Here is a 6,290-nt window from a genome sequence, read left to right as displayed (position 1 = left end):
TGGCTGAGTTACTGAATATAACTAAATATGCTAAAATAATGATTTAAATGACTTCAAGTTACAGAGAATCCATCATTTACTGTAGTTTAATCCAGCAAGAGACCAGTGATCCATGGTTCAGAGGAAGGTGAACCCCCCCCCGCCCCAGGTCTCTGCCACTTTGGCCTGGGGGAAAATTCCTTCCCGACCCCAAATATGGTGATCAGTTGAACTATCAGTATGTGGGCAAGACCCACCAGCTGGACACATGGGAAAGAATTCTCTGTAGTAACTCAGAGTCCTCCCCATTTAGTGTCCAATCTCTAGGCATTGGGGATTTTTTTCCTATTAGCAGTCGCAGATAGATCACATGCCATTGTGGTCAGTCTCATTGTATCAATCCCTCCATAAACTTATCAAGCTCAGTCTTGAAGCCAGTTAGGTTTTTGCTCCCCACTGCTCCCCTTGGAAGATTGTTCCAGAAATTCACTTCTTTGATGGTTAGAAACCTTTGTATATTTCAAGCCTAAACTTGTTGATGGCTAGTTTATATCCATTTGTTCATGTGTCCACATTAACCCTTAACTTAAATAATTCCTCTCCCTCCCTGGCATTTAATCCTCTGGTGTATTTAGAGAGAGCAATCATATCTCCCCTTGGCCTTTGTTTGGTTAAGCTAAACAAACCAAGCTCCTCGAGTCTCCTCTCGTAAAATAGGTTTTTCATTCCTCTGATCGTCTAGTAGCCCTTCTCTGCACCTGTTTCAGTTTGAATTCATCTTTCTTAAACATGGGAGACCAGAACTGCACCCAATATTCCAGATGAGGTCTCACTAGTGCCTTGTATAATGGCAATAACACTTCCCTATCTCTACTGGAAATACCTCGCCTGATATATCCTAGGATTGCATTAGCCTTTTTCATGGACGCATCACATTGGTGGCTCATAGTCATTCTGTGATCAAAGAATACATCCAAGTCTTTTTCCACCCTCTGTCGCTTCTAATCCTGCAAACACTTAAGCTTGTGTGTAGTTTATCCACCTGGAGTCACTAGTACTACTTACATGAGTAAAGTTACCCATGTGCTCAAGTGTTTCCATGATTGACGCCTGTATAACATACAGTATAGAAAGGGATCACCTCATCTACCACTGAAATGCAGTCAGCTCTGAGGTGGAACAGGGCAGATGGGATGTAGCAGCACTACACAACTTCAGACAGGAAGCAAAAAAGAAAAATATATTGCAGCCTTTCCGATCTCTAGGTTCCCTCAGTGAGGTTTTTTTTTAAACTGCAAGCTCAATATCATTGTTTTTATTATTTTTATGGGAAGTGCTTCTACATCAGGGGTTGGCAACCTTCAGCACGTGGCCCATCAGAGTAATCTGCTGGTGGGCCGTGAGACATTTTGTTTATGTTGACCACCTGCAGGAATGGCCCCCCGCAGGTCCCAGTGGCCGCAGTTTGCCGTTCCCGGCCATTGGGAGCTGCGGGAAGCAGCGCGGGCTGCAGGGAGCTCTCATCAAACTAGCTGAGAGAGAGAGCAGGGGTGCTGTGTTCCCCTTAATTTGATCCTTCCATGTGAGTCTTGGGTAGATTTAAGGGATTCCTGACCACTATCTGAACTAGTAATTAGAGCTGAGTAAATAAATTGCAACTAATAATTTGTTAAATATAGCCACTTTTCTGCAAGTAGAATATCTGTTAGCAGATCACCAGTCCCTCAGAAGTATTTGCTATTCCAGTTTAATCAACAGCTATTTTTAAAAATATGTTACTGTTGGATTTATTGCAGATATTCAGAATAGTGATTGGTTAGATAAGTCACATGGTGGTGTTTCTGTTTCTTGAGTGGATGAACACCTCTAGTGTGAATATTTGCATATATGAATTTAAAATTTGGCTTCAGTGAATGCTCATACGTGATTGAAATTGAAATTCCCAAAGTTTTTGACAGTCAAATCCTATTTCTCAAACATTCCTGGGTAGAAAAGAAAGGGGTGTGCGTGAGGTCAAATAAATTAATCTAAAAATGTGAACAAATATTTGTTGGGACAAAAAGATATGTTTTTACATCAGTTTCCCAGTTCTACTAACGAAAGGTGTAAATTCATTTTACCGGTTTCCTTTCACCCCATTCACCATGGAGATGCTGTAACTATGGTGTTTAGAGGAAAGTTTAAACACATCCAGTTGTTGAAAATCCCATGGTCTCACAAGGAACTTCAGTCATCATGGCAGTACAGGTAGTTAAGGCTAAGATATTACCTTAGAAAACCCCAACCACTATGACCAGCTGTATCCAATGCCTGCTTGAAGCCCAGCAGGAACATAGGAGTCACTATTCTGGATCAAATCAGTGGCCCACTGTGACATTTCACTCCATATTCTTTATGAAAATATGCTTATAATATGAATATGACATAACTGAGGTGTACTTTATGCAAGATGGGTCTTGTAAAATATCATTGGAAAGGTTATGATTTACTGAATGCGATTATCCAATTTGTATGCCTGTATCGTTTTTGTATCTGAAGTTAGGAATATTGACTATGTATCTGTATTTCAACTATGCTACTTTGTGTGACGCCCACTGCTAACACTTCAGGTACAACAATGGAAAAGCCAGACACGGCTGATGGCCCATCAGCGAGGACAATGGACTGTGGAAAGGCTTGGCCTTCTTGCTGACCCATACTGCCACTGACTCATGGACACTGTAATACTACAGGGTCAGATGGTCTTGTCACTTGATACTAAACATTACCTGGGATTTCTTGTTCCATTCCACTGGAAGGGAGGGGGTGATCAAGTTTGGGAAACAAAGGATTCCCGCCTTATGTAAATCCTATTTAAGGGTGGGGAGGAAGGCAAACGGCACTCCTCCTCTCCGTGGCCTGTCTGCCCAAGAAGAAAGACTGCTAAAGCCACCTGAAAGGAAGGCAAGAGGGGAGTCCAGTCTGAAAGGAAATATAACTGGAACTCGGAACCACAGAAACTTTGCAACCTGTCTAAAATAACATTTAGGGTGAGAATTTACATTTTGTGGCACCTTAGAGACTAACCAATTTATTTGAGCATGAGCTTTCGTGAGCTACAGCTCACTAGTGAGCTGTAGCTCACGAAAGCTCATGCTCAAATAAATTGGTTAGTCTCTAAGGTGCCACAAGTACTCCTTTTCTTTTTGCGAATACAGACTAACACGGCTGTTACTCTGAAATTTACATTTTGTAACCTGTTTCTTAAGTATATTGAGCTTAGCTTGTGTGTGTTGCTTTATTTGTTCAGTAATCTGCATTGTTTGGTTATCTCTTATATTCACTTAATATTCACCTTTTGTAGTTAATAAACTTATTTCTTGTTAATTACATAAACTGGGTTATATTCTGTCTAACTGGGAGGGGGCGAATTTCATAAAACCTTTGGGTTTGTACCCCTCAAAGGGAGTGGGCACCAAAGTGTTGGGGCAAGCCCCTAAGGCTGAATCTTTCCAGAGTGGATCTCTGTCTCTCTGTGCAGCTGGGCATGGCCCTGCCTGTGTACTTATCAGGAAGAAGCTTGTGAGCCTAACCCAGCAAGGCCAGGTAAGGGAACCCAGGCTGGCAGAATAGGCCGACTCCGTGGCATCCCAGCACATCAAGTGACATCCCAAAGGGCCCAAACCCATCACACCCACTCAATCTGATATCCTGTCTCCAACACTGGCCTGCACCAGGAACTTCAGAGAAAGGTGCAATTATGGAATGACCTAAAGTGGAAGCATCTTCCTAATCTCAGGCTAGATGGGCCTACTTTTCAGAGGTACTGAGCGCTCACAGCACCCACTGACTTTAGCTGACATTGTGAGTGCTCAGCAACTTTGAAAGTCTAGGTCTTAGTGGTTGGTTTATGCCTTGAAGGATGAGGTTTATTTTCCTTATATTTGTCCTATGTAACTGTAATGTTCTCAACTAGATAAATGTCTGCTCCTTTTTTGATCCTATGAAACTCTTGGCAATGAGTTCCATGGGAAACAGTGTTTTGTTTCCAGTTTATCACTTTGAAATGTGTTGTCTTTCAATTTTGTTGCCTAGACTCTTGTTCTCATATTATGAGAGGGGAAAGCGGAATTCTCGACCTGCTTTCTCTAGGCCATTCATTATTTTGTGTACCTCTCTCGGGTCCTCTCTCATTTGTCTCCTCTCTGAACAATCCCATTATCTGCTGTTTGGATGGAGGCAGGGGAGCAGACTGTAGTCTTGAATTCATCCTGGTATCACTGTCTTGTCTTGTTAGGTTTGGCCTTAGGGATTTTTTTTAAATATAGATTTTCTTTTTATAGGATTAACTTTTTTTGCTTTAAGAGCCTGGTTGGACATAGCTCAGAATCAGCAATCCAGACCTCAAGCAGCTGTAGAATGAGGTTGACTGCTGGATTGTTGAGACAGCCCCTTTATTTGACATGCTATATCAGGTAGGAGGAGATGCTGATCTGGTTTGAAGCGCAACAGGAGGAGACGCTGTGACATCATGGAGCTGGTACATTCTAATTAAATTAACCAGGAACTCCAGCTGATGCTCCAGGAATCTGAGTTAGTGGGAACAGGAAACTATAATATGGAGCAGGCCCCAGTAAATTAGCATTGATGCAGAATGAAAATCTTTTATTCAGAATGCTTTGTAAAGTAAATGACAACTGTACCTTGACTTATGCTATGAGGAAGACAAAGATTGAGTGCCAACTCCAATGCTGAATTTTGTAAGTATTATCGACTTAGCTCACACCCTTAATGCCATCTGCCCATCCTTCCAATCCAATACGATGTACAAGAAATCTGCCTGAAAAGACAGCTCTTGCTCCCCTGCTCACTGGCAGTTAGAACTAAATACTCCCTTTGTGATATGATTTGACAGGCAGTCTTGACAATGGATTCAGAGCATCATAAGCATATGAACTGTCAGTAAATGCAAACATCCATCCATCACACATCCTCCATCTGTGATATCCAGGAGGCAGCCAGGGAGGCGTGCAGAAGAGATTGGGAGCAGGAGAATATATGCTCAGTACTTGGCTTTAATGCACGTTTTCTAGGGAATGGTTGGGGTGTGATCTTGTCAAAGAGATGGGCATGAACCATGTCCTCAGGTGTGAACATCCGTGAATTTAGGAGGGTTGAAATCTTAGTACATATCCATATTTTAATTTCCCAGCTCTACCCCATATTTATAATGAGTAGGATCAAATACCCCTGCGTTTTTTAGGATGCGTTTGATTAGAGTGGGGCTTTTACACTTTGGACCCATTCTCAGAAATTTAAGATTAGTCAGGCCTGGTTTAATGCTTGGATGGAAGATCTCCATAGAAAATCGAGGGCCTGGTGTGAGAACTCAGTGGCCCAATTTTCAAAGAGGTGACTGCTCAAGTGCATGTGTGCATTAGCCTGACTTAGGCACACAAAGCTCCAGATGCATGTGCATCCTGGCAGTTTGCATGCATCAGACAGGTGCACTCAGAAATGCCTGTGCACTACTTTGAAAATTTGGAGCACTAGAACTCATCTTTCCTGCGTGGTGCTGGGGGACACTGTGTTGCTGAGGGTGCAGTCTTTCAGATGAGATGCCAAATCAAGGTTCTGACCACTTGTAGCCTCAAAGACACCGTAAAACTTTCCCCAAGAGTGGTGGTCCTATCCTTGGTTTCCTCACCTACTTCCAGCTTGAGTAATTATGTTCTCTGTAAATTTTCCCTTCATTTTCAACAGGATACAATGATCCCCCTTGTTTCTGCTTTCCAGCCTTCTAGGTCCCATGGGTTGGGAGGTGAAGTTGGGTTGGCGGTAGGAGGGGAGACCCTTTGAGTTTGACAGATGGAGCAGGGGAGAAAAGAAGCTTGTGGGCTGAGAGGTGGCACCAAGGGAAGGACAAGAGCCTCTGAGTTCAGTTTGGGAAGGAGAGAAGTCAGCTTTTTGGACAGGGGAGAGAAGAGGAGTTTGTAGGTTGGACAGCATAATCTTGTGAGAGATGAGTGCCCCAAACTGCTCTTTGAAGACAGCGATGAGTGTGGGTGGTCAATCCTCTTAGGATCAGGTGGCTAGAGGAGCCCTCTTAAGGCCCTCCTCCTGGTTGACTGATTTTGATGGAAGCACAATTGAACTCTTCAGGATGGATTTTGCTACCCTTCATCCCTTTGAGAACATCTTGCAAAGCTACAACCAGTGCTGTTTGTCCCTAGCTGGCTTCCTGTGTTTCTTCTCTTCTCTGATAAACCAGAGGGTGTGGGGTGTTCCCTTGACTCCACTAGCTGGTAAAACAATAGTTTTTCAACATTTAT

This window comes from Caretta caretta, chromosome 1 (genome assembly GCF_965140235.1).
Source record: "Caretta caretta isolate rCarCar2 chromosome 1, rCarCar1.hap1, whole genome shotgun sequence".
Lineage (NCBI taxonomy): Eukaryota > Metazoa > Chordata > Testudines > Cheloniidae > Caretta > Caretta caretta.
Note: the sequence above shows the minus strand (reverse complement) of the source record.